Source organism: Helianthus annuus, chromosome 5, assembly GCF_002127325.2.
Source record: "Helianthus annuus cultivar XRQ/B chromosome 5, HanXRQr2.0-SUNRISE, whole genome shotgun sequence".
Lineage (NCBI taxonomy): Eukaryota > Viridiplantae > Streptophyta > Magnoliopsida > Asterales > Asteraceae > Helianthus > Helianthus annuus.
The window spans coordinates 36,495,473-36,507,388 of NC_035437.2; the positions used below are offsets into that span (position 1 = coordinate 36,495,473).

Here is an 11,916-nt window from a genome sequence, read left to right on the forward strand (position 1 = left end):
AACCTCATTGTCATCTTTTAAACAATCCCGACAAGTTTTCTTACAAAACAACCTGCCAAGAGAAATTAGAATTTTCAAATAGAAAACCTTTTGGAGCGGAATTACAGATTCAGTTCCGAGCGAAATCAGAAGTTACAACTTCAAGCGGAATCTGATGTTGACTTTTTGGAGCGAAATTAGAAAGTTAATCACTCGAGCGAAATCAGGAGTTAACTTTCAAGCGGAATCAGAAAGTTAACACTCGAGCGGAATCACTGATTAACACTCGAGCGGAATCACTGATTTTAGGTTCGAGCGGAATCAGAAAAGTACCCTGGAGCGGAATCAGAAGATTCGAGCGGAATCACTGATTCTGCTTCTACCGTTTGGAGCGGAATTAAAACTTTTCAAATGAAAACCTGATTTCGCTCAGAATTACGAGCGGAATCAACCAAATGCTGTTTCGAGCGGAATCAGGTTTTGAACCATTTTTAATCAGTTTTAAACAGTATTTCAAGCTGAAACTCTCAAGGGTTTGTTAATTGTAAATTTTATATAGTCTGTGAAAATTTGAACCGGTTTTGACCATTAAAACTTTCTGAAATGATGAAAGAAGGTGTAGGAATCAGAATATTTCAGCGAAAACGAGCTAAACGATAAGAACTCTTCCTCCTGAGCTCTGATACCACTTGTAGGATCGCGTGCTGACCCAAACGAGTCAATCAGAAGAGCTCTAATCCGTTTCAGATGCGGAAAATAAGAAACGAACTATAAAAACAGCTTAATTCTCTTAAAGTTGCCTTGTATTGATGATTTCACATCTTTACAGTCAAAAGGCACTTCGGCAGCAGTTCGGTACCGGAAACAAGAACAGTTACATCTGATTTCGCTCATGGAGGTATTTATAGGGGAAGGGGTTCTGCTCGAAAGGTCATATGCCATTTTGAGCGGAATCGGAAAGATCTGATTTCGCTCCAAAGGGCACATGTCACTTTCGGGCGGAATCAGCCTTTTGGGCATCTACGAGCGGAATCAGAACTATAACAATCTAACTCAACTTATAATCTCGTACAATGTGCCCCGATCTAACATTTTTAAGGCTAGACTCGATACAACACGAAGTCGACAAATGTATGCACCAACAATACCCTTAACAACCCTTGTCCACGACAGGTGCTGAGTCCAAACTATAGTACTATCATTGCTAAGGTGTTAGGCAACAATCACTGTGTAAACATAACATACAAGCATTCATTGAATAACACGTATAACATGCAGAGCGGTTAGCGTATAAAAGTAGTTGCGTTGTGTGTCGAAGTGAGTTGATATAAGTAACGTATGTAACACCCAAAAGTGCGTTAAGCAAAAATGGATCGAGTATACTCACAGATCGTGTTTAATGAATAAACACAGTCTTGGATTGAAGGGAGCGCTGGAGAGTTAGCCTGGTCAGATAACGACAGTATAAGCGTTGAACGGTGTGTTAAACAGCGTGTCAGAGTGAGATAGGGGATGGATGGTGATCCGAACGGATGACCGTCCGGACGGATAGTCATCCGGACAGATGACCATTCGATCGGAGGGTCATTCGTTTGGGAAGGATGTGTTTGTGTAATATTTAAACTTTTAAGTTTTCATTGTAGAATTTTGTAAAATGTGAAGTGTTTCTACATATCAGGTCATCCGGACGGATGACCGTTCAGTCGGATAGCCTTTCGGTTGGTACTGATATTCTTTGAAATTTTGTGAAAATTGTGTAAGTGTTGAAACCATAAGTCACCTGGACGAATAGTCGTTCGGTCGGTCGGATGGTGATCTGATCGGACGACTATCCGATTGGGCAACTTGTTCGTTTAAAAACTTGTGAAATCCGTTAGTTTTAGAAAGTTTTGCGATTGAACCGAGACGGTATGACAGCGTGTCAAACAACGGAAACCCCATCAGGTCCAACTCATCCGATCGGACGGGAATCACCCCGTTCGATCCGAATCAGCTGTTCATGACGGTGTTTCATGTTCAACCCGTGAATCGGTTGTCTCTTCGATAGTAATTCGTTCTCAAACCGGCACTTCACTTATTGAATGAGTAGAAGGCCTGAACGAGCTCCGATTCTATCGGTTTTGAGCAAAATTAAAGAATGTTTGAGGAAAATTTGGACCTAGTTGAAAATGTTTGGGTTTAGGTGAAATCAGTGTTTAAACATCATAGAAATCCTTTAGATCTGAGTTGTTCAAGGTGAGATGAGATCATACTCCGGTGTTCATATGAACCAGTGATGACGTCACTCGATAACAGCCCAAATCAGGTGGATTCCATGGTTAAATTGCAAGATTCGATGGTGAAGATGATGAGAAAGTGTGTGCTGATTGTAAAAGTACAAGATTTGGAGTGAATACTTACAAGAATCGCGAGGAATCAAGAGAAAATCGACTGAGAATGCGAAGGGTCGAAGGAAAGCTGTCACATCACGTGAACAGTGATGTAACAGGTGAGTATTTATAGGGGAAGGAGGAGAAAGGCGGTGGGAGTGATTCGATCGAAGGGACTTTCGATCAGATGGCCATCCGATCAGATGGTCATCCGGTCGGATGACCATTCGATCGAACGGTCGTTCGATCGGACGGCAAGTGCGAGTTTGTTTCCGACTTCCGTTTCGTGTGTTGGGCATTGCGTTTTAGCGAGTTGCGAGTAAGCGATGCGATAGTATTACAGTTTAGTTACAAAAATAACATAACTCCTAAAAGACAAAAAAAAGTAAACTTGCGTTTCTAGTTCGCGATGAGATTGCGTTGTTATAGAGTTGTGATTGCATTTGCGTTAAGTAGATTAGCGTTTAATTATGTTTATCGCATTGTTACTTCACATATTACAAATCGTAAACAAATATAGCGATATCTAGCATACATCGATTATGGAGTCGGAGAGTATAAGTAATAATTAAGCAAGGAATGACTGATCTGATTAGCAATCTTTTCTTCCTTTAACTTTGACTTTGACTTTGACTTGTACTTTGACTTCAAAAAGTCAGGTTGTTATAGTTACATAGTGTTATATGGTGTTATATAGTGTTTTTTGGTGTTATATGATGGATGTATAGTGTTATATAGTGTTATATGGTGTTATATGGTATTATATGGTGTTATATAGTGTTATTTAGTGTTATATAGTGTTATATAGTGTTATAGTGTTATATTTTCTGATAGCATGTCTATGATAGATGTACAGTGTTATATATATTTGTTATATAGTGTTATATACTGTTACATAGTGTTATATGGTGTTACATAGTGTTATACGGTGTTATATAGTGTTATATGATTGATGTATAGTTTTATATATTTCTTGTAGCAGTTACATATTTCTGGATTTTTTAGAATGTCCGGATTTTATAATAAGTTAAATTTAAATCGCTAGAATTTAGGAGTGAATTGATAGAATTTAGGAGAGGTTGCCTAATTTGAAACATATACAAAGACACTATTAACCCTACAATTTTCAAATCAGTCCAAATAATTATAACACAATTTATAATTTGGTCCCTATTGATCTTAACCATTAGATCAAAGATCTAATGGTTTAAGACACTTTTTACAATTCTCACACTTTAGACACTTTGTACACTATCCCTACCTTATATATATATATATATATATATAGGATAATGCTAGATAAAAAACCCTAAAATTCTTAGAAAACTCTGGAAACCCAAATGGGAAGCCATTTTTACCCAACCTCCCGACATTTTTTTTTTTTGAAAAAAATTACACATGTAATATACATGTTTTAGAGTGTTTTGGGCCAAAAAAAACAAAAAAGCGCCAAAGGGATTTTTAAAAAAAAAAATAAACAAATTTCAGCTCCTAACACGTGTTAAGCAAAAAAGACATAATTTCGCTGAAAATTGCTGAAACTTGTTTTTTTTTTTTAAATATCCCTTCGGCGCTTTTTTGATTTTTTTGGCCCAAAAGTCTTAAAAACATGTATATTACATGTGTTATTTTTTTCAAAAAAAAAAAATGTCGGGAGCTTGGGTTTTCTCGGGTTTTTTATATATATAGGGTTTTCTATCTAGCCCTACCCTATATATATATATATATATATATATATATATATACTAGCAGGGACCCGCGCGATGCAGCGGCGGCGACAATTTACAAAGTGGTACTTATTTTTCGTTAGTTAATTAATTTTCTCGTGATAGTTACGGACTTTTGTTTATAGAAATTACCCATGCGTTAGGCCTGGCATTCGGTTGAAAAAAAGCTTGTAGGAAACCCGGGTGATGATTTATAGTGCCAATTGTTTAAAGAGCTCGTGCCTTGCTCAAATCTCGGTTGAAAAAAGGTCGTTCAAAATTGGTTTGTTACCTCGCTTGTTTAATTCGTTTATGTTTGTGTATTTGTATTAATGTATATATACCTCAGTTCTTGAATTTCTTAGTTATATCATAATTTCAAAAGTTACTGGCCCAATCAAATCGGTGTCTTGAATTTTAATGATAACTGGATTTTGCCAATGATCTCTAGGTCAACTGGTGGAGTGCTTGCATTTGATGCAGGTTCGACTCTCACTTGGTGCAGAGTGAGGCACTGTGGGCAATGATAGGACTTAGGAGACCCAGGGAAACCTGGGTTGGATCCTTGAACCAAACGGGTTTTACCAGTAATTTCACTGTCGTGCCTACGGGCAGGTGGGTTACCGGGTTTTTCCCCGGAATTAGTGGTGGACTCGGGTTACTCTCGGAGTACTCCGTTTGTCCAGTGGGTGTCCTGAGAGTGCTCAGGATTGAGTTTGTTGGCCGTTAAAAAAAAATGATCACTGGATTTTAGTTAAATCTACAATCAAATCATGTCTTAAATTTGGATGATCATCGAATGCAATGTACGGTTTGGTGCAAACCTTTTGAAAGTTCAAAATCTTTTGGAGTTGATCGCGCTTCAGAATGCTAAGTCAAAACTAAAAAGGGTAATAAAAATAGTTTATATTTAATTAATTGTATTCAACTTGATGAAAATCAAATGAAAGTCCATTTTTAATTGATACTTTCCTATTAAAAACTTCATGAATAAATTCGGTTCATCAAGCAAAAAGAAGCAAAACTTTACACACCGTTGCAAGTTTTTTTGTCTAGAACCTGCCTATGGAAACTCATGGTTAGTGTTTTGGCTAACTTATCTAAATTAGCTTTTTTTTTTACCAGCAAAAACCAAATTTCATTAATAGGAAAATTAAGTACATGAGATTGCCAATGGAAACTCGATAAGTTTTTTAAACCTAATCTTTCACCCTCCATTTCAGAAACATAAAACATAACCACAACATCGTATCTATACTTTGAGACGTTCATAATCAATTAACACCGGTTGATCACCATTTCCAAGTTTTGAGCTGCCTAGGTTTGTGATAATCTCTGGGTTCAGCAGGAGAGAGGACAAAGGTTCCATCAGCAACACAAACTGATATCATTTATCGGGTGCTGGGTTGCTATGATGGAATCACAACCGTTATTCCAAACGAATATCGTTTATTGAAGGTGGTGGCGCTATTGCTCACGGCTGCTGGTTCTAATGATTTGCCTATCAACTCTTTTGTTAGTCAAAAGTAAAATCCGGGTCATCTATAATAATAGGTATAAAAATACAATAATAAATTCATAATTGTTTGAGAACATGAAAAAATAGTACCTTGGAAACAAAAGGCCATGTTCACTTAAAACCAATGACTGTACCTTGGCGTCTGCAGTTTAAAATGATTTGTGTTAAACCTTACCTGCAACATCTAAACATGTGTTTATGCCCGAATCCAGAAATCTGTCAGTTGCCTCCCGATCTCATGAGTTGGAAGGGCTTTTGACTTCTATTTTTTTTACCTTTTTAGGTAAGATGACTGAACTACAAATTACAGTTAATGTGTGTTGAACATGAGGGGCACCTAACAGACAATTTTTTAAAAACAAATTTCCAAGAAAAGAATGATCAATTTAAATTTAAATAGCAACATATTTTTACACAATGAAAGTAAATACCAATAATAGCAACATACGTTGAGAAAAAATATACATAAAATCAAAATTTACTTTAAAAACTACCAAAAAAGGAATGCATACTCTGTTTTTTTAGAAAAATAGCATCATACATTCATTTTACCTACCAATGAAACACCACACAACCTTGGTTTTATAAGGCGAGAGGCGCCCAAAAGCGACAATGTCTAAAACCGAGACACGAAGCGCAAAGCGCAAAAGTGGCGGGGTTTTCATACTCAAGCCGCAAGCTAATTATATACATTTTTATATATCCCATAGGTCATTAGCTTTCCCTACCCAAAATATAGCCATAAGTAAGGTTTTTGTATGATTTTAGCTACATGTACAAACCAAAAAACCCAAGGTACAACATTCAGATGCATAAAACGCCTCGAGTACAAGAGGCGCGTGACCCAGGCCAAAAAAGCCCAGAAAAATCCCAAAAAAGCGCGTCTTTTTTGGGCTTCTTGTAATTACTCTAGGCGCTGAGCGAAAAAGCCCCAAGGTGTGAGCCTTGTTGTGACTCGCGCTTAAGCGCGCATGAGGCGCGCTTTTTAAAACCAAGCACACAACTTACCTACATAAACAACCCCACACCCAAAGCCTGTTAAAGGTTTCAATAACTTATTGAAGTTAATTCTTCTTACTTCCGGATACTACTTATCATAAATGGTTCAGTTACCAATGTGATAGTCAGCACAATGACAATGACTGGAACCATCTTTTACTATGGGTAAAATACTGATCATTACAAATATATTAGAAGATCTAATATATTTTTTTAAACTGTCTTGTGGTTTTAATGAAATATGGCAAGGGAGATTGACTATAGAGTGGATTCAACTCAAATAAAGAAACCACAAGGCTGGTTCAGACCCACTCAGGCTGGTGCAAAGCGTTTTTAGCACTTGAGTGTGTTTGAGGCGTTTTAGTTGTGCCTCGCCTCGTCCCGAGAGCCTAGGCTTGCACCTAGACTCTAGCGCGCTTTTGACTACTATATAGTTAACCACATTAAACGATCTAGTTTTATGACTTTGTCTTTCTTAAATAATAAAAGATAAGTTTTCGGATATCAAAAGATAAGTGTTACCTCCCTCATTGCGCTTTATGTGCAGAAGTAACTTGATAGATTTTGCTTGGCCTCTTTAACATAACAATAGACATCTGCTTTCAGAATTGTGCTCCTGAGTGATGCCTACTACCGTCATCCCGTCCTCTCACAACTCCCGTCCCCTCACAACTCACGTCCGTATCTACAGAACCCGGAGGAAAACATAATTATGGCTTTTTTGAAGAATAAAAAACAAACGGACATAAATTACAACAAATTCTGAAGAATAATAACAACGTAAGGCATACATCTCCAACATGCAACAACTTAAGATTCATTTACATTTTGGCAATCATAAATAACAATTTAAGGCATACAATCTCCAAGAGTATAAGATTCGCAATTTCATATACATTTTGGCAATCATAATAAACATGATTTATCAAAAAGTGAAGCATGGACAGAAAAGAGTTTGTGGGTCAACCCAACCCAACACAACCCACCCGTACTATAAAAAGGCGTGTTTCAACCCAAAGCCATTTTGACACAACCAGGCAACTGTTGTTAAAGATAAAGCAGCAATGGCTCTTATAAACCCACATAAAACTATTAGCATCAAGACCGTTTTGGTTCTAAATAAAATAAAGATTAAAAAATTTAAAAAATATATATATAAGAGACATTACCCAACCTACCCATTTTCACCTTTAACTATATTTAAACATAATTAGAAAGAAACATTATTCCCTTCCCAAGCATCAGAAAACTCAGCACATGGAGTGTTGGTATTTAAAGATCGCTCTACTGTAAAACTACTTTCCCCATCATTTTTGCTTCTAACACTCATTGAATCATGGGGATCATGACAAAGATCTCACCATCTAGTTTGAAACATCATGTTTATCTGTTTTAGGTAAACACCAATGAAAAAGCACATTTGAACAAACAGTATATGGAAACAGTTTTTAAACAAACTCAGGCCTGTTTAATATCACAAATAAACAAAGACTGATTAGTTGTTACTTTAATGGCCCAAATAGCTTCATCTTAAGGTATAGACTTGTTTACTTTGGCTAAAGTGGAAAACGCCTCAGTTGACCTGTGACTTAACTGTTGAATCTGCAAAAATCTGAGCTTCACAAAACCATACAATTTCCATCCGTGAAAGCTACCTTCTTTGGGATTCAGGGATGCATACTCGTTGTTAGGGTTCAAGATTCCTATTAAATTAACCATTCAACACACATACATGTCAATCATTATATCAATTTGGCATAAGAAATAAAATAAGTAACACCATGAACAGACGCACATCCGAACACTCCATTATTATTTAAAAACTCATATAGAAGAGAGGATAAAGAACTTGCCTAAGCATAAAGAAAAGGGGCAACCAACAAAATCAACTTTGAACCCAAAGTCACAATCTGAAGCAAAAGTTTAAATGGGGCTTGCTACAGTCATATACTTCATTTAGCTGCAACATCAACAACTGAAATGAATCTTTCTAAAATTAATTGAAGAATAAAAAAAAATCCAACAACAGTGACACCCACTTCATATGTCAGAAAATCTAGCAAAAAGAACCCCACGATAACATCCAGAACATGGTGTTTAAACCACATATACCATCACAGAACATGGTGTTTAAATCACATATACTCCCTCAGCAAAGGATAGCACAATACTTAGGTTTACAAGAAAGCCAACTTACCTGAGGTCAACCCCACTGGATCTTCTGTCGGATTGAGAGAAAATGAACGATTCAGGGTTATTGAAACCCTAGATCTGGAAATCGCCTGGGAGAGAGAAAGCATGGAGTTGGGGGCGGATGAGATCTGGTGAGATGTGAGTTGTGAGACAGATGAGAGAGAAGAGAGAGAAGGAAGGGGAAAGGTGGATCCGTGTGAAAACAATATCACCCGTCAGATCACGATCCGTGTGAATAAGTGAAAGGAAATGGACGGTGATGATGGATCCGGGTAAATGCTAAAAGTTTTGGAGGGGCATAATTGGAAGTGTAAATTATTTTGTGCTTTAGAGGGTTGTAAACCATGCTTTAGAGGTGTTTGAAGGGAATTTTTATGGACTTTAAGAAGTCCTTCCTATATGTATTATAAAGTAGTATATATATATATATATATATATATATATATATATATATATATATATATATATATATATATATATATATAGGGTGGGGTTCTAGAGTGAACACTAGTATATTTGCGAACTGAGTGAACAAATCCTGGCTATTGATCTACACACAGGTATGGCGAGGATCTCATCATTAAATCGTAAAATACACTAGTGTATTTCAACATCAAATCCTAGCCATTGATCTACACACGTGTATGGCCAGGATTAGTTCACTCACTTCGCAAGCTACACTAGTGTTCACTCTTGAACCTAATCCTGTATATATATATATATATAGTGAAAGTGTATTGTACAGTTTTGCTTATTGTATGCTGCGTACGCTGTGAAAAGATAACATGCGTGATTAGGTTTTTTACCCCATGCGTGATTTCTGATTTTGTACATGTGTGATTATGTTCATGCATGATTATGGGTTTCAACATACGTGATTATAGTTTTCAACATGCGTGATTAGGGTTTTTTAGTTTTATGACGTGCGTAATTTCATCTCGTACACATCATACGTTATGGAATATTGTACGTTAACCAACCCCTATATATATTGCATGTTTCATGAATCTCTAGAAGATTAAAATCACGGTTTTATTAGGTTGCCATACGTAATAAAAGGAACTCGTTTAACTACATAAGTGCAAATATTAAAGCCTGGATGATACCTCTAATCCAGATTATTAAGTTGGGCATGACAATAAACCTTCGTTAAACCTTTTTCGAATTATCAAGATAGTGTTTTCGTTGAAAGAATTAAAATGTGTGATCATAAGTCATATATAATTTATTAAGCCGTATAGCAACATAGTTTTATTAAATTATTGTAAAACAAATTCTAAGTTTATCTAGCCCCCAAGCAACATATACTGGTTTACTGGTTTAGTAGTACTCTAAGAGTTGAAGTGTTTAAATCCTGCAATTTAAAAATATCGAAAAGTTAATTTGTCCAAAAATTAGCAAACTTTTTTTATTTATACTCAATTACATTAGCAAAAGAAGATTCTAAGTTTTTTTTAGACGACTCAAAGTTACTTCTAGGGTATTGAACTTATAACCTCCACCTGTCTAAACACTGAGAGAATTTTTCCTCTACCACTAAATCAAAGTCAGGGCCGGCCTGTTAGTCTTTCCACCCTAGGCACGGACCTAGGGCCACCAAAGAATAAGAGCCTCTGTTTTTTAGTAAGTTATCATATATATAATACGTGTGTTATAACCCAAATTAAAAAATTAATTACAAAATAAAACCAGTTTTCTATTTAAAAAAAGACTCACTTTTTATTAAAAACTCCAGCTAAGCTAATATGCATAATTGCATACATTGACATATTAGTTATTCGTTATAAAATTCCTCAATTAGAGATCGTTCTTATTTCCTATTTGTCTGCTGCCAACGAATCGTTGACCGTTACGACTTACGATGATTTTAGTTTATATTCTTAGATGCATGTTCTTTTTTTGTGAAATTATACAAATTTAAAGGCCCTCATTTTGTATGTTGCTTAGGGCCTCCAAAATCGTAGAAACGACCCCGATCGAAGCATCAACGGCAAACGAAGATTCTAAGTTATCTTGTATGATCACCCAAGTAAAAAAGGTGGTTAGTTAATGCACAAATGAATCCGAAACATATTAATTAATAATTTGATTCTTATTCTTACACGTTACTCACGGGTCATTAGGGAATTTGATTTCAATCTTGCAGTACAAGATAGAATTTGCTCCATACCCACGTTCAATATGTTCTAATTAAATCGTTTAGTTCTAACTTAATAGGCCGGAAAGTTGATAACGAAATTGAGCACCGGCCATTATGAAAAGGAATATAATGAATAGGAACTATGAAGTGTAACCACTTTATATTTTTTATGACTTTTTATAATACTTGTCTGAATTTATTTAATCCGTTCGATCACTTCCAAATGATGCTTTATAAATCAGAAGGTGTTAATTAAACATCAAGTCACGACGCATTAATAATACCGCATCTACGTACGGATTGTCTACACTTCACATGTGAATCGGTGCTCCAAAAACGAACATTCCCCCCACCAACTTCTTGCAATAAAATTTTATGTGATTTTATATTTTTTTGCAAGGCGACGTGATTTTATACGGTATAAAATTTTTGAATTATTATTCTTTTTTTTTTTTTTGCAAAGTTACAAGAGTAGTAAAGTGTACCTATCTTAGAGTGTAAACAATTTTTTGTTTCAAATAATAAAGTGTACCTATATACACCGGCCCACCCTCCGATTATGAAAACATTGGATTCACCCGTTTTATTTTAACCGAACTTGTTTTGATCCACCTTCTTTTAACCCAATCAGTTTGTGCCCCCGTAGAAAAAAAATATGGGTTCGTCACTACCTATATATTAGTTTTAGATAATTAATATAGGTCAGCAAGGGGCTTAGGGGGACACGACACCCATGCGGGTACCCTCCCCGGGCTCGTTACAGGTATGGTTGATGGGTTGTTTGAACGGGTAGATCAACCCGTGATACAATGTTGTTCGATTTTGTTGACCGTGCAACGGTTATATGACCTTTTGGATTTAATAAAAAAATTATTTATTTATTTATACCTTATAAATCATCACGTCCCGTTTTTCATTTCACTCAAATTGTATACCATTCTTAAATATTAATACTATTTTTCACACAAGTCAATCTCGTTTCTCAACAATTGCTAATTTCTCCTAGGATGA

At 36.0% G+C, this 11,916-nt stretch overlaps 1 long non-coding RNA gene across 4 annotated transcripts; it reads right to left on the reverse strand.

The window, feature by feature from the left end:
• Window positions 1-5,164: 5,164 nt before the first annotated feature.
• LOC110940382 lies at window positions 5,165-9,099 on the reverse strand. 4 transcript variants are annotated; one of them, XR_004894324.1, is made up of 2 exons: window positions 8,770-9,099; window positions 5,165-7,257 (listed from the first exon to the last, which is right to left on the reverse strand). It is a non-coding gene; the product is annotated as an uncharacterized LOC110940382 (long non-coding RNA). The 4 variants fall into 4 exon arrangements; XR_004894323.1 differs by lacking the exon at window positions 8,770-9,099 and adding an exon at window positions 8,155-8,275; XR_004894321.1 differs by lacking the exon at window positions 8,770-9,099 and adding an exon at window positions 8,124-8,275.
• Between the last annotated feature and the right edge of the window lie 2,817 nt (window positions 9,100-11,916).